The 22,055-nt window shown below is 34.2% G+C and overlaps 1 protein-coding gene, 15 non-coding genes and 1 pseudogene across 18 annotated transcripts in view; 2 read left to right on the top strand and 15 right to left on the bottom strand.

The window, feature by feature from the left end:
- LOC142348360 (uncharacterized) overlaps positions 1–22,055 on the top strand; it is a 186,246-nt gene that overhangs the window by 140,136 nt on the left and 24,055 nt on the right. The window lies entirely within an intron of this gene.
- On the bottom strand, positions 87–158 carry Trnad-guc (transfer RNA aspartic acid (anticodon GUC)). Its single transcript has one exon. It is a non-coding gene; the product is annotated as a tRNA-Asp (tRNA).
- Trnad-guc (transfer RNA aspartic acid (anticodon GUC)) lies at positions 1,007–1,078 on the bottom strand. The gene has a single exon. It is a non-coding gene; the product is annotated as a tRNA-Asp (tRNA).
- On the bottom strand, positions 1,943–2,014 carry Trnad-guc (transfer RNA aspartic acid (anticodon GUC)). Its single transcript has one exon. It is a non-coding gene; the product is annotated as a tRNA-Asp (tRNA).
- LOC142348267 (uncharacterized) lies at positions 3,726–21,930 on the top strand (annotated as a pseudogene).
- Trnaa-ggc (transfer RNA alanine (anticodon GGC)) lies at positions 4,604–4,675 on the bottom strand. Its single transcript has one exon. It is a non-coding gene; the product is annotated as a tRNA-Ala (tRNA).
- Trnad-guc (transfer RNA aspartic acid (anticodon GUC)) lies at positions 6,186–6,257 on the bottom strand. Its single transcript has one exon. It is a non-coding gene; the product is annotated as a tRNA-Asp (tRNA).
- Positions 6,980–7,051, bottom strand: Trnad-guc (transfer RNA aspartic acid (anticodon GUC)). Its single transcript has one exon. It is a non-coding gene; the product is annotated as a tRNA-Asp (tRNA).
- Positions 7,774–7,845, bottom strand: Trnad-guc (transfer RNA aspartic acid (anticodon GUC)). The gene has a single exon. It is a non-coding gene; the product is annotated as a tRNA-Asp (tRNA).
- Positions 8,564–8,635, bottom strand: Trnad-guc (transfer RNA aspartic acid (anticodon GUC)). Its single transcript has one exon. It is a non-coding gene; the product is annotated as a tRNA-Asp (tRNA).
- On the bottom strand, positions 9,354–9,425 carry Trnad-guc (transfer RNA aspartic acid (anticodon GUC)). The gene has a single exon. It is a non-coding gene; the product is annotated as a tRNA-Asp (tRNA).
- Trnad-guc (transfer RNA aspartic acid (anticodon GUC)) lies at positions 10,148–10,219 on the bottom strand. The gene has a single exon. It is a non-coding gene; the product is annotated as a tRNA-Asp (tRNA).
- Trnad-guc (transfer RNA aspartic acid (anticodon GUC)) lies at positions 10,942–11,013 on the bottom strand. Its single transcript has one exon. It is a non-coding gene; the product is annotated as a tRNA-Asp (tRNA).
- Positions 11,736–11,807, bottom strand: Trnad-guc (transfer RNA aspartic acid (anticodon GUC)). Its single transcript has one exon. It is a non-coding gene; the product is annotated as a tRNA-Asp (tRNA).
- Positions 12,530–12,601, bottom strand: Trnad-guc (transfer RNA aspartic acid (anticodon GUC)). The gene has a single exon. It is a non-coding gene; the product is annotated as a tRNA-Asp (tRNA).
- Trnad-guc (transfer RNA aspartic acid (anticodon GUC)) lies at positions 13,323–13,394 on the bottom strand. Its single transcript has one exon. It is a non-coding gene; the product is annotated as a tRNA-Asp (tRNA).
- Trnad-guc (transfer RNA aspartic acid (anticodon GUC)) lies at positions 16,088–16,159 on the bottom strand. Its single transcript has one exon. It is a non-coding gene; the product is annotated as a tRNA-Asp (tRNA).

The raw sequence follows: 22,055 nt of genomic DNA, 5'->3' as shown, positions 1-22,055 counted from the left end.
CTTAGTGGAATAAATGTCTTGTTTTCTGAAGTACTGAAAGGAGTTTTAAAGAAAAAAGGTAAACGTTCTGTGTTTCTTGCAAATAGCTCTCTGTCGGGGAATCGAACCCCGGTCTCCAGAGTGACAGTCTGGGATACTCACCACTATACTAACAGAGACTTGAAATGTGTCGAGATTCATCGGAATCGTAGCATAATTTGAAGACGATGATTCGAAGGGTGATTGAAGATGCCAAGATTAAAAGCTAATTTTCACTCACGACTGCAGGTGTTTAACCGTCAATCATCAGAATGCTTTTATACCTCGTTTTTGATTTCTCATAGAAATGTTGGATCTGTTTGTGGTTGAAGTCTTTTTTCTTGATTTTCTGAAGATTTTTTGTTTCCACTGAAGTTTTGCGTACCTAGGCTTCATCAAAAAAGTAATGTAGAGTAACATCCTGTTTGTTTTCAAAAGCAAAATTACTGGAAATAAAAAGATTTAAAATTCAGTTCTGTAAAATTTTCATTTGATTGGACACTACTAAACTGTTTGGTTCAATAGACTCGAAGGGAAAAAGATGCAGATATATCTCAATATAAACAAGAATGTGCCATTTTTTTGTACATTTCTTGAAGTTGCAAAATGAGTTAAATGGGGAACTACAACAATTTCTAAAAAGAGCGAATAATCGTTTTTAACCTAATTCGGAAGTATGAATATTTTCAATCCTTCATGATTTAGAAGCAATCTTTGTAAATTCAATTTGAGAGTTGCTTTTCTGGCATACTGTGATGTTGTTTTGTTAATTCTGTGGGTTTGAGTTTTTTGAAGCAGTCAGGGGAATTTGGTTAATAAACGTCAAACGGGACGGGTTCTGAAGTCATTTTTACTTCAGGGGTCAACAGCTCAACAACACCTGTGCTTAAATTTTCAGCTTAGTGGAATAAATGTCTTGTTTTCTGAAGTACTGAAAGGAGTTTTTAAGAAAAAAGACAAAAGTTCAAAATTTGTTTCTTGAAAATAGCTCTCTATCGGGGAATCGAACCCCGGTCCCCAGAGTGACAGTCTGGGATACTCACCACTATACTAACAGAGACTTCAAATGTGTCGAGATTCATCAGAATCGTAGCATATTTTGAAGACGTTGATTCGAAGGGTGATTGAAGATGCCAAGATAAAAAGCTAATTTTCAGTCACGACTGCAGGTGTTTAACCGTCAATCATCAGAATGCTTTTATACCTCGTTTTTGATTTCTCATAGAAATGTTGGATCTGTTTGTGGTTGAAGTCTTTTTTCTTGATTTTCTGAAGTTTTTTTGTTTCCACTGAAGTTTTGCGTACCTAGGCTTCATCAAAAAAGTAATGTAGAGTAACATCCTGTTTGTTTTCAAAAGCAAAATTACTGGAAATAAAAAGATTTAAAATTCAGTTCTGTAAAATTTTCATTTGATTGGACACTACTAAACTGTTTGGTTCAATAGACTCGAAGGGAAAAAGATGCAGATATATCTCAATATAAACAAGAATGTGCCATTTTTTGTACATTTCTTGAAGTTGCAAAATGAGTTAAATGGGGAACTACAACAATTTCTAAAAAAAAGCGAATACTCGTTTTTAACCTAATTCGGAAGTATGAATATTTTTTATCCTTCATGATTTAGAAGCAATCTTTGTAAATTCAATTTGAGAGTTGCTTTTCTGGCATACTGTGATGTTGTTTTGTTAATTTTGTGGGTTTGAGTTTTTTGAAGCAGTCAGGGGAATTTGGTTAATAAACGTCAAACGAGACTAATAAACGTCAAACGAGACGCGTTCTGAAGTCATTTTTACTTCAGGGGTCAACAGCTCAACAAGACCTGTGCTTAAATTTTCAGCTTAGTGGAATAAATGTCTTGTTTTCTGAAGTACTGAAAGGAGTTTTAAAGAAAAAAGGTAAACGTTCTGTGTTTCTTGCAAATAGCTCTCTGTCGGGGAATCGAACCTCGGTCTCCAGAGTGACAGTCTGGGATACTCACCACTATACTAACAGAGACTTCCAAGGTGTCGAGATTCATCAGAATCGTAGCATATTTTGAAGACGTTGATTCGAAGGGTGATTGAAGATGCCAAGATAAAAAGCTAATTTTCAATCACGACTGCAGGTGTTTAACCGTCAATCATCAGAATGCTTTTATACCTCGTTTTTGATTTCTCATAGAAATGTTGGATCTGTTTGTGGTTGAAGTCTTTTTTCTTGATTTTCTGAAGTTTTTTTGTTTCCACTGAAGTTTTGCGTACCTAGGCTTCATCAAAAAAGTAATGTAGAGTAACATCCTGTTTGTTTTCAAAAGCAAAATTACTGGAAATAAAAAGATTTAAAATTCAGTTCTGTAAAATTTTCATTTGATTGGACACTACTAAACTGTTTGGTTCAATAGACTCGAAGGGAAAAAGATGCAGATTTATCTCAATATAAACAAGAATGTGCCATTTTTGTACATTTCTTGAAGTTGCAAAATGAGTTAAATGGGGAACTACAACAATTTCTAAAAAAAGCGAATACTCGTTTTTAACCTAATTCGGAAGTATGAATATTTTCAATCCTTCATGATTTAGTAGCAATCTTTGTAAATTCAATTTGAGAGTTGCTTTTCTGGCATACTGTGATGTTGTTTTGTTAATTCTCTGGGTTTGAGTTTTTTGAAGCAGTCAGGGGAATTTGGTTAATAAACGTCAAACGAGACGGGTTCTGAAGTCATTTTTACTTCAGGGGTCAACAGCTCAACAAGACCTGTGCTTAAATTTTCAGCTTAGTGGAATAAATGTCTTGTTTTCTGAAGTACTGAAAGGAGTTTTTAAGAAAAAAGGTAAACGTTCAAAATGTGTTTCTTGAAAATAGCTCTCTGTCGGGGAATCGAACCCAGTTCTCCAGAGTGACAGTCTGGGTTACTCACCATTATACTAACAGAGACTTGAAATGTGTCGAGATTCATCAGATTCGTTGCATGTTTTGAAGACGATGATTCGAAGGGTGATTGAAGATGCCAAGATAAAAGCTAATTTTCGGTCACGACTGAAAGTGTTTAACCGTCAATCATCACGATACTATCACATTTGAATTTGCGCAAAGAGTCAAATAACAAACAGAAAGTTTAAAAATGAAAAGATTCAAATTTGAGTTCTCTAAAATTTGGATTTAATTAAAGACAACTAAAATGTTTGGATCAATAGTCTCGAAGGGAAAGAGATGCAGATGCATCTCAATATAAACAAGATTATGCAATCTTTTGCACTTTTCTTCAAGTTGCAAAATGAGTTAAAGTGAGGAACTACAAAATTTTCAAAGAAAAAAGCCAACTAGTTGAACCTAACTCGTAAGTATGAGCATTTCCAATTCGTTCATGATTTGGAAACAGTCTTATTAATTTCAATTTGAGAGTTGCTTTTCTGGCATACTGTGAGGTTCTTTTGTTGATTCTGTGGGTTTGAGTTTTTTGAAGCAGTAATGCGAGTTTTGGTAATAAACGTCAAACGAGACGGGTTCTGAAGTTATTTTTACTTTAGGTGTCAACAGCTCAACAGACTAAATTTTCAGCTTAGTGGAATAAATGTCTTGTTTTCTGAAGTACTGAAAGGAGTTTTTGAGAAAAAAAGTTAAACGTTCAAAATGTATTTCTTGAAAATAGCTCTCTGTCGGGGAATCGAACCCTGGTCTCTAGAGTGACAGTTTGGGATACGCACCTCTATACTAACAGAGACTTGAAATGTGTCGAGATTCATCAGATTCGTTGCATGTTTTGAAGACGATGAATCGAAGGGTGATTGAAGATGCCAAGATAAAAGCTAATTTTCGGTCACGACTGAATGTGTTTAACCGTCAATCATCACGATACTATCACGTTTGAATTTGCGCAAAAAGTCAAATAACAAACAGAAAGTTTAAACTTCGTTTGATTTGTCATAGAAATGTTGGATCTAATCGTGGTTGAAATTTTTTCATTTGATTTTATGAAGGTTTTCTGTTTCCACTGAAGTTTCGCGTACCTAGGATTCTTCATAAAAGTAAAGTACAGTAACATCCTTTTCGTTTTGAAAAGCAAAATTACTTGAAATGAAAAGGTTCAAATTGCTGTTCTCTAAAAATTTCAATTAACTGGAGACTACTGAAATGTTTGGATCAATAGACTCGAAAGGAAAGAGATGCATCTACATCTCAATATAAAAAATTTGCATTTTTTTTGTACAATTCATCTAGTCGGGAAATGAGTTAAATGGGGAACTACAACAATTTCAAATAAAAGCAAACTCGTTTTTAACCTAATTCGGAAGTATGAATATTTTCAATCCTTCATGATTTAGAAGCAACCTTTGTAAATTCATTTTAAGAGTTGCTTTTCTGGCATACTGTGAGGTTCTTTGGTTGATTCTATGGGTTTGAGTTTTTCGAAGCAGTCAGGGGAATTTTGTTAATAAACGTCAAACGAGACGGGTTCTGAAGTCATTTTTACTTTAGGGGTCAACAGCTCAACAAGACCTGTGCTTAAATTTTCAGCTTAGTGGAATAAATGTATTGTTTTCTGAAGTACTGAAAGGAGTTTTTAAGAAAAAAGGTAAACGTTCAAAATGTTTTTCTTGAAAATAGCTCTCTGTCGGGGAATCGAACCCCGGTCTCCAGAGTGCCAGTCTGTGATACTCATCACTATACTAACAAAGACTTGAAATGTGTCGAGGTTCATCAGAATCGTAGCATACTTTAAAGACGACGATTCGAAGGGTGATTGAAGATGCCAAGATAAAAGCTAATTTTTGGTCACGACTGAAAGTGTTTAACCGTCAATCATCACAATACTATCACATTTGAATTTGCGCAAAGAGTCAAATAACAAATAGAAAGTTTAAAAATGAAAAGATTCAAGTTTCAGTTCTCTAAAATTTTCATTTAATTAAAGACAACTAAAATGTTTGGATCAGTAGACTCGAAGGGAAAGAGATGCAGATGCATCTCAATATAAACAAGATTATGCAATCTTTCGCACTTTTCTTCAAGTTGCAAAATGAGTTAAAGTGAGGAAATACAACAATTTCTAAGAAAAAGGCCAACTAGCTGAACCTAAATCGGAAGTACGAGCATTTCCAATTCTTTCATGATTTGGAATCAGTCTTGTTAAATTCAATTTGAAAGTTGCTTTTCTGGCATACTGTGAGGTTCTTTTGTTGATTCTGTGGGTTTGAGTTTTTTGAAGCAGTCAGGGGAATTTTGTTAATAAACGTCAAACGAGACGGGTTCTGAAGTCATTTTTACTTTAGGGGTCAACAGCTCAACAAGACCTGTTCTTAAATTTTCAGCTTAGTGGAATAAATGTCTTGTTTTCTGAAGTACTGAAAGGAGTTTTTAAGAAAAAACGGAAACGTTCAAAATGTGTTTCTTGAAAATAGCTCTTTGTCGGGGAATAGAACCCCGGTCTCCAGAGTGACAGTCTGTGATACTCAGCACTATACTAACAGAGACTTGAAATGTGTCGAGGTTCATCAGAATCGTAGCATATTTTGAAGACGATGATTCGAAGGGTGATTGAAGATCCCAAGATTAAAGCTAATTTTCGGTCACGGCTGAAAGTGTTTAACCGTCAATCATCACGATACTATCACATTTGAATTTGCGCAAAGAGTCAAATAACAAACAAAGTTTAAAAATGAAAAGATTCAAATTTCAGTTCTCTAAAATTTTCCTTTAAATAAATACAACTAAAATGTTTGGATCAATAGACTCGAAGGGAAAGAGATGCAGATGCATCTCAATATAAACAAGATTATGCAATCTTTTGCACTTATCTTCAAGTTGCAAAATGAGTTAAAGTGAGGAACTACAACAATTTCTAAGAAAAAAGCCAAATAGCTGAACCTAAATTGGAAGTTTTAGCATTTCCAATTCGTTCATGATTTGGAATCAGTCTTATTGAATTCAATTTGAGAGTTGCTTTTCTGGCATACTGTGAGGTTCTTTTGTTGATTCTGTGGGTTTGAGTTTTTTGAAGCAGTTAGGGGAATTTGGTTAATAAACGTCAAACGAGACGGTTTCTGAAGTCATTTTTACTTTAGGGGTCAACAGCTCAACAAGACCTGAGCTTAAATTTTCAGCTTAGTGGAATAAATGTCTTGTTTTTTGAAGTACTGAAAAGAGTTTTAAAGAAAAGAGGTAAACGTTCTGTGTTTCTTGAAAATAGCTCTCTGTCGGGGAATCGAACCTCGGTCTCCAGAGTGACAGTCTGGGATACTCACCACTATACTAACAGAGACTTGAAATGTGTCGAGATTCATCAGAATCGTAGCATATTTTGAAGACGATGATTCGAAGGGTGATTGAAGATGTCAAGATAAAAGCTAATTTTCGGTCACGACTGAAAGTGTTTAACCGTCAATCATCACGATACTATCACATTTGAATTTGCGCAAAGAGTCAAATAACAAACAGAAAGTTTAAAAATGAAAAGATTCAAATTTCAGTTCTCTAAAATTTAGATTTAATTAAAGACAACTAAAATGTTTGGATCAATAGTCTCGAAGGGAAAGAGATGCAGATGCATCTCAATATAAACAAGATTATGCAATCTTTTGCACTTTTCTTCAAGTTGCAAAATGAGTTAAAGTGAGGAACTACAACAATTTCTAAGAAAAAAGCCAACTAGCTGAACCTAAATTGGAAGTATGAGCATTTCCAATTCGTTCATGATTTGAAATCAGTCTTATTAAATTCAATTTGAGAGTTGCTTTTCTGGCATACTGTGATGTTGTTTTGTTAATTCTGTGGGTTTGAGTTTTTTGAAGCAGTCAGGGGATTTTTGTTGATAAACGTCAAACGAGACGGGTTCTGAAGTCATTTTTATTTTAGGGGTCAACAGCTCAACAAGACCTGTGCTTAAATTTTCAGCTTAGTGGAATAAATGTCTTGTTTTCTGAAGTACTGAAAGGAGTTTTTAAGAAAAAAGGCAAAAGTTCAAAATTTGTTTCTTGAAAATAGCTCTCTATCGGGGAATCGAACCCCGGTCCCCAGAGTGACAGTCTGGGATACTCACCACTATACTAACAGAGACTTGAAATGTGTCGAGATTCATCAGAATCGTAGCATATTTTGAAGACGATGATTCGAAGGGTGATTGAAGATGTCAAGATAAAAGCTAATTTTCGGTCACGACTGAAAGTGTTTAACCGTCAATCATCACGATACTATCACATTTGAATTTGCGCAAAGAGTCAAATAACAAACAGAAAGTTTAAAAATGAAAAGATTCAAATTTCAGTTCTCTAAAATTTAGATTTAATTAAAGACAACTAAAATGTTTGGATCAATAGTCTCGAAGGGAAAGAGATGCAGATGCATCTCAATATAAACAAGATTATGCAATCTTTTGCACTTTTCTTCAAGTTGCAAAATTAGTTAAAGTGAGGAACTACAACAATTTCTAAGAAAAAAGCCAACTAGCTGAACCTATATCGGAAGTATGAGCATTTCCAATTCGTTCATGATTTGAAATGAGTCTGATTAAATTCAATTTGAGAGTTGCTTTTCTGGCATACTGTGATGTTGTTTTGTTAATTCTGTGGGTTTGAGTTTTTTGAAGCAGTCAGGGGAATTTTGTTAATAAACGTCAAACGAGACGGGTTCTGAAGTCATTTTTATTTTAGGGGTCAACAGCTCAACAAGACCTGTGCTTAAATTTTCAGCTTAGTGGAATAAATGTCTTGTTTTCTGAAGTACTGAAAGGAGTTTTTAAGAAAAAAGGCAAAAGTTCAAAATTTGTTTCTTGAAAATAGCTCTCTATCGGGGAATCGAACCCCGGTCCCCAGAGTGACAGTCTGGGATACTCACCACTATACTAACAGAGACTTGAAATGTGTCGAGATTCATCAGAATCGTAGCATATTTTGAAGACGATGATTCGAAGGGTGATTGAAGATGTCAAGATAAAAGCTAATTTTCGGTCACGACTGAAAGTGTTTAACCGTCAATCATCACGATACTATCACATTTGAATTTGCGCAAAGAGTCAAATAACAAACAGAAAGTTTAAAAATGAAAAGATTCAAATTTCAGTTCTCTAAAATTTAGATTTAATTAAAGACAACTAAAATGTTTGGATCAATAGTCTCGAAGGGAAAGAGATGCAGATGCATCTCAATATAAACAAGATTATGCAATCTTTTGCACTTATCTTCAAGTTGCAAAATGAGTTAAAGTGAGGAACTACAACAATTTCTAAGAAAAAAGCCAAATAGCTGAACCTAAATTGGAAGTTTTAGCATTTCCAATTCGTTCATGATTTGGAATCAGTCTTATTGAATTCAATTTGAGAGTTGCTTTTCTGGCATACTGTGAGGTTCTTTTGTTGATTCTGTGGGTTTGAGTTTTTTGAAGCAGTTAGGGGAATTTGGTTAATAAACGTCAAACGAGACGGTTTCTGAAGTCATTTTTACTTTAGGGGTCAACAGCTCAACAAGACCTGAGCTTAAATTTTCAGCTTAGTGGAATAAATGTCTTGTTTTTTGAAGTACTGAAAAGAGTTTTAAAGAAAAGAGGTAAACGTTCTGTGTTTCTTGAAAATAGCTCTCTGTCGGGGAATCGAACCTCGGTCTCCAGAGTGACAGTCTGGGATACTCACCACTATACTAACAGAGACTTGAAATGTGTCGAGATTCATCAGAATCGTAGCATATTTTGAAGACGATGATTCGAAGGGTGATTGAAGATGTCAAGATAAAAGCTAATTTTCGGTCACGACTGAAAGTGTTTAACCGTCAATCATCACGATACTATCACATTTGAATTTGCGCAAAGAGTCAAATAACAAACAGAAAGTTTAAAAATGAAAAGATTCAAATTTCAGTTCTCTAAAATTTAGATTTAATTAAAGACAACTAAAATGTTTGGATCAATAGTCTCGAAGGGAAAGAGATGCAGATGCATCTCAATATAAACAAGATTATGCAATCTTTTGCACTTTTCTTCAAGTTGCAAAATGAGTTAAAGTGAGGAACTACAACAATTTCTAAGAAAAAAGCCAACTAGCTGAACCTAAATTGGAAGTATGAGCATTTCCAATTCGTTCATGATTTGAAATCAGTCTTATTAAATTCAATTTGAGAGTTGCTTTTCTGGCATACTGTGATGTTGTTTTGTTAATTCTGTGGGTTTGAGTTTTTTGAAGCAGTTAGGGGAATTTGGTTAATAAACGTCAAACGAGACGGTTTCTGAAGTCATTTTTACTTTAGGGGTCAACAGCTCAACAAGACCTGAGCTTAAATTTTCAGCTTAGTGGAATAAATGTCTTGTTTTTTGAAGTACTGAAAAGAGTTTTAAAGAAAAGAGGTAAACGTTCTGTGTTTCTTGAAAATAGCTCTCTGTCGGGGAATCGAACCTCGGTCTCCAGAGTGACAGTCTGGGATACTCACCACTATACTAACAGAGACTTGAAATGTGTCGAGATTCATCAGAATCGTAGCATATTTTGAAGACGATGATTCGAAGGGTGATTGAAGATGTCAAGATAAAAGCTAATTTTCGGTCACGACTGAAAGTGTTTAACCGTCAATCATCACGATACTATCACATTTGAATTTGCGCAAAGAGTCAAATAACAAACAGAAAGTTTAAAAATGAAAAGATTCAAATTTCAGTTCTCTAAAATTTAGATTTAATTAAAGACAACTAAAATGTTTGGATCAATAGTCTCGAAGGGAAAGAGATGCAGATGCATCTCAATATAAACAAGATTATGCAATCTTTTGCACTTTTCTTCAAGTTGCAAAATGAGTTAAAGTGAGGAACTACAACAATTTCTAAGAAAAAAGCCAACTAGCTGAACCTAAATTGGAAGTATGAGCATTTCCAATTCGTTCATGATTTGAAATCAGTCTTATTAAATTCAATTTGAGAGTTGCTTTTCTGGCATACTGTGATGTTGTTTTGTTAATTCTGTGGGTTTGAGTTTTTTGAAGCAGTCAGGGGATTTTTGTTGATAAACGTCAAACGAGACGGGTTCTGAAGTCATTTTTATTTTAGGGGTCAACAGCTCAACAAGACCTGTGCTTAAATTTTCAGCTTAGTGGAATAAATGTCTTGTTTTCTGAAGTACTGAAAGGAGTTTTTAAGAAAAAAGGCAAAAGTTCAAAATTTGTTTCTTGAAAATAGCTCTCTATCGGGGAATCGAACCCCGGTCCCCAGAGTGACAGTCTGGGATACTCACCACTATACTAACAGAGACTTGAAATGTGTCGAGATTCATCAGAATCGTAGCATATTTTGAAGACGATGATTCGAAGGGTGATTGAAGATGCCAAGATAAAAGCTAATTTTCGGTCACGACTGAAAGTGTTTAACCGTCAATCATCACGATACTATCACATTTGAATTTGCGCAAAGAGTCAAATAACAAACAGAAAGTTTAAAAATGAAAAGATTCAAATTTCAGTTCTCTAAAATTAAGATTTAATTAAAGACAACTAAAATGTTTGGATCAATAGTCTCGAAGGGAAAGAGATGCAGATGCATCTCAATATAAACAAGATTATGCAATCTTTTGCACTTTTCTTCAAGTTGCAAAATGAGTTAAAGTGAGGAACTACAACAATTTCTAAGAAAAAAGCCAACTAGCTGAACCTAAATCGGAAGTATGAGCATTTCCAATTCGTTCATGATTTGAAATCAGTCTTATTAAATTCAATTTGAGAGTTGCTTTTCTGGCATACTGTGATGTTGTTTTGTTAATTCTGTGGGTTTGAGTTTTTTGAAGCAGTCAGGGGAATTTTGTTAATAAACGTCAAACGAGACGGGTTCTGAAGTCATTTTTACTCTAGGGGTCAACAGCTCAACAAGACCTGTGCTTAAATTTTCAGCTTAGTGGAATAAATGTCTTGTTTTCTGAAGTACTGAAAGGAGTTTTTAAGAAAAAAGGCAAAAGTTCAAAATTTGTTTCTTGAAAATAGCTCTCTATCCGGGAATCGAACCCCGGTCTCCAGAGTGACAGTCTGGGATACTCACCACTATACTAACAGAGACTTGAAATGTGTCGAGATTCATCAGAATCGTAGCATATTTTGAAGACGATGATTCGAAGGGTGATTGAAGATGCCAAGATAAAAGCTAATTTTCGGTCACGACTGAAAGTGTTTAACCGTCAATCATCACGATACTATCACATTTGAATTTGCGCAAAGAGTCAAATAACAAACAGAAAGTTTAAAAATGAAAAGATTCAAATTTCAGTTCTCTAAAATTTAGATTTAATTAAAGACAACTAAAACGTTCGGATCAATAGTCTCGAAGGGAAAGAGATGCAGATGCATCTCAATATAAACAAGATTATGCAATCTTTTGCACTTTTCTTCAAGTTGCAAAATGAGTTAAAGTGAGGAACTACAACAATTTCTAAGAAAAAAGCCAACTAGCTGAACCTAAATCGGAAGTATGAGCATTTCCAATTCGTTCATGATTTGAAATCAGTCTTATTAAATTCAATTTGAGAGTTGCTTTTCTGGCATACTGTGATGTTGTTTTGTTAATTCTGTGGGTTTGAGCTTTGTGAAGCAGTCAGGGGAATTTTGTTAATAAATGTCAAACGAGACGGGTTCTGAAGTCATTTTTACTTTAGGGGTCACCAGCTCAACAAGACCTGTGCTTAAATTTTTAGCTTAGTGGAATAAATGTCTTGTTTTCTGAAGTACTGAAAGGAGTTTTTAAGAGAAAAGGCAAAAGTTCAAAATTTGTTTCTTGAAAATAGTTCTCTATCGGGGAATCGAACCCCGGTCTACAGAGTGACAGTCTGGGATACTCACCACTATACTAACAGAGACTTGAAATGTGTTGAGATTCATCAGAATCGTTGCATGTTTTGAAGACGATGATTCGAAGGGTGATTGAAGATGCCAAGATAAAAGCTAATTTTCGGTCACGACTGAAGGTGTTTAACCGTTAATCATCACGATACTATCACATTTGAATTTGCGCAAAGAGTCAAATAACAAACAGAAAGTTTAAAAATGAAAAGATTCAAATTTCAGTTCTCTAAGATTTTCATTTAATTAAAGACAACTAAAATGTTTGGATCAATATTCTCGAAGGGAAAGAGATGCAGATGCATCTCAATATAAACAAGATTATGCAATCTTTTGCACTTTTCTTCATGTTGCAAAATGAGTTAAAGTGAGGAACTACAACAATTTCTAAGAAAAAAGCGAACTAGCTGAACCTAAATCGGAAGTATGAGCATTTCCAATTAGTTCATGATTTGAAATCAGTCTTATTAAATTCAATTTGAGAGTTGCTTTTCTGGCATACTTTGAGGTTCTTTTGTTGATTCTGTGGGTTTGAGTTTTTTGAAGCAGTAATGGGAGTTTTGGTAATAAACGTCAAACGAGACGGGTTCTGAAGTTATTTTTACTTAAGGGATGAATAGCTCAACAAGACCTCTGCTTAAATTTTCAGCTTAGTGGAATAAATGTCTTGTTTTCTGAAGTACTGAAAGGAGGTTTTGAGAAAAAAGGTAAATGTTCAAAATGTGTTTCTTGAAAATAGCTCTCTGTCGGGGAATCGAACCCCGGTCTCCAGAGTGACAGTCTGGGATACTCACCACTATGCTAACAGAGACTTGAAATGTGTCGAGATTCATCAGAATCGTAGCATATTTTGAAGACGATGATTCGAAGGGTGATTGAAGATGCCAAGATAAAAGCTAATTTTCGGTCACGACTGAATGTGTTTAACCGTCAATCATCACGATACTATCACATTTGAATTTGTGCAAAGAGTCAAATAACAAACAGAAAGTTTAAAAATGAAAAGTTCAAATTTCAGTTCTCTAAGATTTTCATTTAATTAAAGACAACTAAAATGTTTGGATCAATATTCTCGAAGGGAAAGAGATGCAGATGCATCTCAATATAAACAAGATTATGCAATCTTTTGCACTTTTCTTCAAGTTGCAAAATGAGTTAAAGTGAGGAAATACAACAATTTCTAAGAAAAAAGCCAACTAGCTGAACCTAAATCGGAAGTATGAGCATTTCCAATTCGTTCATGATTTGAAATCAGTCTTATTAAATTCAATTTGAGAGTTGCTTTTCTGGCATACTGTGATGTTGTTTTGTTAATTCTGTGGGTTTGAGTTTTTTGAAGCAGTCAGGGGATTTTTGTTGATAACCGTCAAACGAGACGGGTTCTGAAGTCATTTTTATTTTAGGGGTCAACAGCTCAACAAGACCTGTGCTTAAATTTTCAGCTTAGTGGAATAAATGTCTTGTTTTCTGAAGTACTGAAAGGAGTTTTTAAGAAAAAAGGCAAAAGTTCAAAATTTGTTTCTTGAAAATAGCTCTCTATCGGGGAATCGAACCCCGGTCCCCAGAGTGACAGTCTGGGATACTCACCACTATACTAACAGAGACTTCAAATGTGTCGAGATTCATCAGAATCGTAGCATATTTTGAAGACGTTGATTCGAAGGGTGATTGAAGATGCCAAGATAAAAAGCTAATTTTCAGTCACGACTGCAGGTGTTTAACCGTCAATCATCAGAATGCTTTTATACCTCGTTTTTGATTTCTCATAGAAATGTTGGATCTGTTTGTGGTTGAAGTCTTTTTTCTTGATTTTCTGAAGTTTTTTTGTTTCCACTGAAGTTTTGCGTACCTAGGCTTCATCAAAAAAGTAATGTAGAGTAACATCCTGTTTGTTTTCAAAAGCAAAATTACTGGAAATAAAAAGATTTAAAATTCAGTTCTGTAAAATTTTCATTTGATTGGACACTACTAAACTGTTTGGTTCAATAGACTCGAAGGGAAAAAGATGCAGATATATCTCAATATGAGTTAAATGGGGAACTACAACAATTTCTAAAAAAAGCGAATACTCGTTTTTAGCCTAATTCGGAAGTATGAATATTTTCAATCCTTCATGATTTAGAAGCAATCTTTGTAAATTCAATTTGAGAGTTGCTTTTCTGGCATTCTGTGATGTTGTTTTGTTAATTCTGTGGGTTTGAGTTTTTTGAAGCAGTAATGGGAGTTTTGGTAATAAACGTCAAACGAGACTGGTTCTGAAGTTATTTTTACTTAAGGGATGAATAGCTCAACAAGACCTCTGCTTAAATTTTCAGCTTAGTGGAATAAATGTTTTGTTTTCTGAAGTACTGAAAGGCGTTTTTGAGAAAAAAGGTAAACGTTCAAAATTTATTTCTTGAAAATAGCGCTCTGGCGGGGAATCGAACCCTGGTCTCTAGAGTGACAGCCTGGGATAATCACCACTATACTAACACAGACTTGAAATGTGTCGAGATTCATCAGATTCGTTGCATATTTGGAAGACGATGAATTGAAGGGTGATTGAAGATGCCAAGATAAAAGCTAATTTTCGGTCACGACTGAATGTGTTTAACCGTCAATCATCACGATACTATCACATTTGAATTTGCGCAAAGAGTCAAATAACCAATAAAAAACTTCGTTTTTGATTTGTCATAGAAATGTTGGGTCTAGTCGTGGTTGAATTTTTTTACTTGATTTTATGAACGTTTTCTGTTTCCACTGAAGTTTCGCGTACCTAGGATTCTTCAAAAAAGTAAAGTACAGTAAAATCCTTTTTGTTTTGAAAAGCAATATTACTTGAAATGAAAAGGTTCAAATTGCTGTTCTCTAAAAATTTTATTTAACTGGAGACTACTGAAATGTTTGGATCAATAGGCTCAAAAGGAAAGAGATGCATCTACATCTCTATATAAAAAATTTGCAATTTTTGGTACAATTCATCTAGTCGGGAAATGAGTTAAATGGGGAACTACAACAATTTCTAAAAAAGCAAACTCGTTTTGAACCTAATTCGGAAGTATGAATATTTTCAATCCTTCATGATTTAGAATCAATCTTTGTAAATTCAGTTTAAGAGTTGCTTTTCTGGCATACTGTGATGTTGTTTTGTTAATTCTATGGGTTTGAGTTTTTTGAAGCAGTCAGGGGAATTTTGTTAATAAACGTCAAACGAGACGGGTTCTGAAGTCATTTTTACTTTAGGGGTCAACAGCTCAACAAGACCTGAGCTTAAATTTTCTGCTTAGTTGAATAAATGTCTTGTTTTTTGAAGTACTGAAAGGAGTTTTAAAGAAAAAAGGTAAACGTTCTGTGTTTCTTGAAAATAGCTCTATGTCGGGGAATCGAACCCTGGTCGCTAGAGTGACAGCCTGGGATACTCACCACTATACTAACAGAGACTTGAAATGTGTCAAGATTCATCAGATTCGTTGCATATTTGGAGGACGATGAATCGAAGGGTGATTGAAGATGCCAAGATAAAAGCTAACTTTCGGTCACGACTGAATGTGTTTAACCGTCAATCATCACGATACTATCACATTTGAATTTGCGCAAAGAGTCAATTAACAAACAAATAACTTCGTTTTTGATTTGTCATAGAAATGTTGAAATCTAGTCGAGGTTGAATTTTTTTTACTTGATTTTTAGAACGTTTTCTGTTTCCACTGAAGTTTCGCGTACCTAGGATTCTTCAAAAAAGTAAAGTACAGTAACATCCTTTTTGTTTTGAAAAGCAGAATTCCTGGAAATGAAAAGGTTCAAATTGCTGTTCTCTAAAAATTTCATTTAACTGGAGACTACTGAAATGTTTGGATCAATAGACTCGAAAGGAAAGAGATGCATCTACATCTCTATATAAAAAATTTGCAATTTTTGGTACAATTCATCTAGTCGGAAAATGAGTTAAATGGGGAACTACAACAATTTCTAAAAAAGCATACTCGTTTTTAACCTAATTCGGAAGTATGAATATTTTCAATCCTTCATGATTTAGAATCAATCTTTGTAAATTCAATTTGAGAGTTGCTTTTCTGGCATACTGTGATGTTTTTTTGTTAATTCTGTGGATTTGAGTTTTTTGAAGCAGTCAGGGGAATTTTGTTAATAAACTTCAAACGAGACGGGTTCTGAAGTCATTTTTACTTTAGGGGTCAACAGCTCAACAAGACCTGTGCTTAAATTTTCAGCTTAGTGGAATAAATGTCTTGTTTTCTGAAGTACTGAAAGGAGTTTTAAAGAAAAAAGGTAAACGTTCTGTGTTTCTTGCAAATAGCTCTCTGTCGGGGAATCGAACCCCGGTCTCCAGAGTGACAGTCTGGTATACTCACCACTATACTAAGAGAGACTTGTAATGTGTCGAGATTCATCAGAATCGTAGCATATTTTGAAGACGATGATTCGAAGGGTGATTGAAGATGCCAAGATAAAAGCTAATTTTCGGTCACGACTGAAAGTGTTTAACCGTTAATCATCACGATGCTATCACATTTGAGTTTGTGCATAGAGTCAAATAACAAACAGAAAGTTTAAAAATGAAAAGATTCAAATTTCAGTTCTCTAAAATTTTCATTTAATTAAAGACAACTAAAATGTTGGGATCAATAGACTCGAAGGGAAAGAGATGCAGATGCATCTCAATATAAACAAGATTATGCAATCTTTTGCACTTTTCTTCAAGTTGCAAAGTGAGTTAAAGTGAGGAACTACAACAATTTCTAAGAAAAAAGCCAACTAGCTGAACCTAAATCGGAAATATGAGCCTTTCCAATTTGTTCATGATTTGGAATCAGTCTTATTAAATTCAATTTGATAGTTGCTTTTCTGGCATACTGTGAGGTTCTTTTGTTGATTCTGTGGGTTTGAGTTTTTTGAAGCAGTAATGGGAGTTTTGGTAATAAACGTCAAACGAGACGGGTTCTGAAGTTATTTTTACTTTAGGGATGAATAGCTCAACAAGACCTCTGCCTAAATTTTCAGCTTAGTGGAATAAATGTATTGTTTTCTGAAGTACTGAAAGGAGTTTTTAAGAAAAAAGGTAAACGTTCAAAATGTATTTCTTGAAAATAGCTCTCTGTCGGGGAATCGAACCCTGGTCTCTAGAGTGACAGTCTACTCACCACTATACTCACCACTATACTTACAGACTTGAAATCTGTCGAGATTCATCAGATTCGTTGCATATTTTGAAGACGATGATTCGAAGGGTGATTGAAAATGCCAAGATAAAAGCTAATTTTCGGTCACGACTGAATGTGTTTAACCGTCAATCATCACGATACTATCACATTTGAATTTGCGCAAAGAGTCAAATAACAAACAAATAACTTCTTTTTTGATTTGTCATAGAAATGTTGGATCTAGTCGAGGTTGAATTTTTTTTACTTGATTTTTTGAACGTTTTCTGTTTCCACTGAAGTTTCGCGTACCTAGGATTCTTCAAAAAAGTAAAGTACAGTAACATCCTTTTTGTTTTGAAAAGCAGAATTACTTGAAATGAAAAGGTTCAAATTTCTGTTCTCTAAAAATTTCATTTAACTGGAGACTACTGAAATGTTTGGATCAATAGAATCGAAAAGAAAGAGATGCATCTACATCTCTATATAAAAAATTTGCAATTTTTTTGTATAATTCATCTAGTCGGGAAATGAATTGAAGGGAGGAACTACAACAATTTCTAAAACAAAGCAAATTAGCTTTTAACATAAATCGAAAGTATGAGCCTTTTTTCGTTCTTGATTTGGAATCAATAAGATCTATTGTGTTCTGTAAAGCACAAAAACGATGAACAATCGTGTTTTCTTTGTTTCAATGAATTAGTTTCAAACATGTACCTCCTGTTTTGAAGGAACTGCATCTTTTTGAACACTATGAATCTTTGGACACAAATCTTTAATTTCTACGAAAAATAGCAAATTAATTTTTACAATAAAATAGAAAAACTGAATATTTTCAGTTCGTCATTGATTTGGAACCAGTCTTTGTAAATTCAATTCAAGAGTTGTTTTGTGGCAAATTGAGAATTTCCATTTGTAATCTTGTGGATTTGAGTTTTTGACGCAGTAATGGGAGTTTTGGTAATAAACGTCAGATGATACTGTTTCTGAAGTTATTTTCATTTTAGGGGTTAATAGCTAATTAAGACCTGTGCTTCAATTTTCAGCTGAGTGGAATAAATGTCTTGTTTTCTGAAGTACTGAAGGGAGTTTTTCAGTAAAAGGAAAGCATTCAAAACGTATTTTTTGAAGATAGCTCTCTGTCGGGGAACCAAACACGGGTCTCCAGAGTGACAATCTGGGATACTCAAAACTATACTTACAGAGACTTGAAATGACTTAAGAACAATCAGATTGGTAGCATATTTTGAAGACGATGATTCTGAGGGTGATTGAGGATGCCAAGATAAAAACTGTTTTTCGGTCACGACTGACAATGTTTAACCGTAAATCATCACAATATTATTACATTTTTTTGGCGCAAAATTTCAAATAACAAACAGAAAATTTCTACTTCCCTTTTTGATTTGTCATAGAAAAGCTGGCTCTATTCGTGCTTGAAACAAATTTTTTTCTTGATTTTCTGAAGTTTTTTTTGTTTCAACTGAAGTTCCGCGTACCTAGGATTCTTCAAGAAGTAACGTACAGTAGCATCCTGTTTGTTTTGAAAAGCAAAATTAATTGAAACTAGCAGGCCCGCAAAAGCGTCACAAGATAATGATTTACAAGAATAGAAGATTATAAATTCAGATTTTTTTGTACCACCTGTGGCTGGAATATATGCCCCTCGTTCAAAAGCAATAGGTACTACGATTCGCTACCGATGTGTTCGGTTTGTGTATATTACCCTAAGTGCCAACAATTTTTTGTCCAACGACTCCATCTTGAATAATTAAGGAGCGCTAAGACTTGTACAGATAACGAGATTCTAAATGGTGGCAGAGCGTAACTCATGTTCTACGTTAGGCTGCATGTTTAAGGAGCGTTTATAACATGCGATGATAAGGAGGAAAGTGAGAAGAGAAAGAAACGATAGAGAAAAGACAGAGAAAAAGGCTAAAAAGAGCCAGAAAAAAAGAACAAGAAAGAGATAAAAAAAGAAAAGGATAGAAGATAGAAAAAAACAGAACAGAAGAGAAAAGACAGAGAAAAGAAGGGGCAAAAGAAAGCGAAAAGCGACTAGAGAGGAACGAAAGAGAGAAAGAAGAAAGAGAGAGAAAATAAATATAGAGAAAGAGAGAAAAACAAGAGATGATTAAAGAGAAAAAGACAAAAAAGAAAGAAAAAAGTAAGAGATAAAAAAGACAGAAAGGAAAAAGAAAAGAAAGCGAAAAGGAAGAGAAACGCTAAAGAGAAAAGGAGCAGAAAAGAAAGAAAGAAAGAAACGAGAAAAACGACAGAGAAAGAGACAAAAGACAGAAATAGAAAAGGCGGAGGAACGAAAGAAAATACAAAGACAAAGAGAAAAGAAAGCAAGAAAAGCAAATCAGAAAAAAAGAATAGAGAAAGAAGAAAGAGAAGAGCGAGAGAAAAGGCAGAAAACAGAAATGGAAAGGCAGAGAAAAAAACAAAGAAAATACAAAAAGAAGAGAAACGGAGAAAAGCAATTCAGAAAAGAACAGAAGAGAGAGAAAATAAATAGAGAAAAAAGGAGAGAAGTGAAAGAAAGAAAAGAAAGGCAGAAACGAAAGAGAGAAATAGCGAAAAGGAAGAGGCAGTAGAAAAAATAAAGGAACAAAAGAACAGAAAAAGGAAAAAAGAGAGAAGACAGACGGAAACGCAGGACAAAAAAGAAAGAGAAAAGCAAGACAGTACAGAAAGGAAGAAAAGAAGGAGAAAAGCAAGAGATAAAAAAAAGACAGAAAGGAAAGAGAAGAACGAAAAAATAAAAAAACGTAAAAGAGGGACGAAAGAGAAGAATATGAGAGAAAGGTAAAAAAGAACAGAAAAGAAAAACTGATAATAGAAAGTGAAAAAGGAGAAAAAAAACAAAAGAGAAGAAAGGCAGCAAAAGAAAAAAGGCAGAAGGCAAAAGACAGAAGAACACAAAATAAAGAAGGAAAATAGACAGAAAAGAGCTATGAAAGACAGAAACGAAAGACAGGAAAGAGAAACGCAAGAGGCGAAAGAAAGAGAAAGGAAAGGCAGCAAAGAAAGAGAAAAGAAAGAGATGAAAATATAAGAAAAAACGAAAGAGAAAAAACAGAAAAAAGGAAGAGAAACGCAAGAGAAAAAGAGCAGAAAAGAAAAACACAAAGCAACGAGAAAAAGGCGAGAGAAAAAAAAGAAAAAATAGAAAAGGCAGAGAAACGAAAGAAAATACAAAGACAAGAGAAAAGAAAGCGAGAAAAGCAAATCAGAAAAAAAGAATAGAGAAGGAAGAAAGAGAAAAGCGAAAAGAAAAAGGACAGAAAACAGAAAAGAAATGGCAGAGAAACAAAAAAGAAAATACAAAAAGAAGAGAAACGGAGAAAAGCAATTCTGAAAATAGCAGAAAAGAGAAGAAAGCAATAGAGAAAAAAGGAGAGATTTGAAAGAAAGAAAAGACAGGCAGAAACGAATGAGAGAAATAGAGAAAAGGAAGAAACAAAGGAAGAAAGGCAGAAACGAAAGAGAAATAGGGAAAAGGCAAAAACAAAATTGAAGAAATAGAGAAAAGGAAGAAAGAAGGAAAAACTCAAAGACGTAAAAGAGGAACGAAAGAAAAATAGGAGAGAAAGGTAAAAAAATGAACAAAAAAAACAGATAAAAGAAAGTGAAAAAGGAGAAACGAAAAAAAAAGAGAAGAAAGGCAGCAAAAGAAGAAAGGCAGAAGGCAAAAGACAAAAGAACACAAAATAAAGAAGGAAAAGAGACAGAAAAGATGAATGAAAGACCGAAACTAAAGACAGGAAAGAGAAAAGCAAGAGGCGAAAGAAAGAAAAAGGAAAGACAGCAAAGAAAGAGAAAAGGAAGAGATAAAACGGTTAAAAAAGGAAAGAGAAATGAAAGCGAAAAGAAAGAGAAACGCTTAAGAGAAAAAGAGCAGAAAAGAAAGACAGAAAGGAACAAGAAAAAAAGCGAGAGACAAAAGACAGAAATAGAGAAGGCAGAGAAACGAAATACAATACACAGACAAAGAGAAAGCGAGAAAAGCAAATCAGAAAAAAAGAGAATAGAGAAAGAAGAAAGAGAAAAGCGGTAAAAAAGGAGAAAACAAACGAAAAAAATAGAAAAGGCATAGAAACGAAAGAAAATACAAAGATCAAGAGAGAAAATAAAGCGAGAAAAGCAAATCAGAAAAAAGAGAATAGAAAAAGAATAAAGAGAAAAGCGAGAGGAAAGGAGAGAAAAAAGACAGAAACGAAAGAAAAAGAAGCGATACAGAGAAGAGACAGAAACGAAAGATAGAGAAAGAAGAAAAGAAAAGGCAGAAGAAAGGCAGGAAAGAAAGAAAAGCGTGAAAGATAAACGGGAAGGAAAGTTAAAAGAACAAAAAACTAAAGAAAAAAACAAATGAGGAATGAAAGAGAAGGATTAGAACGAAAGGCAGAACAGAACAGAAGAGAAAACGAATAGAAAATGAAAAAAGCCAAAAAACAAAGAAACAAAAGAGTAGAAGTGCAGACAGGAGAACAAAAAAATGAGAAAAGAAACAAGAGGAAAGGGAGAGAAAAAAAGGAAGAGAAAAGAACAGAAAAGAAAACGAGAAAACGAAGATAAAAGAAAGACAATCAAAAGCCAAGAGAGAAAAGGAAGAGATAAAAAGATTAACAGAAAGGAAAGAAACGACAGCGGAACGAAAGAGAGAGAAAAAAGAGAAAAAGAGGCAGAAAAAAGGAGAAAATAGAGAATAAAGAGAGAAAAGAAAGACAGAAAAGAAAGGCAACAAAAGGAGATAAAAGAAAGACAGAGAGAGAAAAGACAGAAACGAAGGAAAGAAAAGACAAAGACGAATGAAAAGACCGAAAAGAAAGAGAAAAGAACGAAACAGAAGGGAGAAAAGAAAGAAAGACAGAAACGAAAGACTGAAAAGAAAATCAGAAAAACAAGAAAGACAGAGAAAAAAAGCAACAGAGAGCAGAACGACAGGAACGAAAAGCAGGAAAGAAAAACCGAAAGGAAAAAAGAAACGAGAAACTAAAGAGAAGCGGAAGACGAACGAAAGAGAAAAAAGTATGAGAAGAAAGACAAATATTAAGAACGGAAAAGAAAGAGAGGAAAATTGGAAAAGAAATTGACAAAAGAGCGAAACGACAAAAAAGGAAT

This window comes from Convolutriloba macropyga, chromosome 10, assembly GCF_964194025.1.
Source record: "Convolutriloba macropyga chromosome 10, txConMacr16.3, whole genome shotgun sequence".
Taxonomy (NCBI): Eukaryota; Metazoa; Xenacoelomorpha; order Acoela; family Convolutidae; genus Convolutriloba; species Convolutriloba macropyga.
Note: the sequence above shows the minus strand (reverse complement) of the source record. Positions and strands in the feature narration are given on the sequence as shown.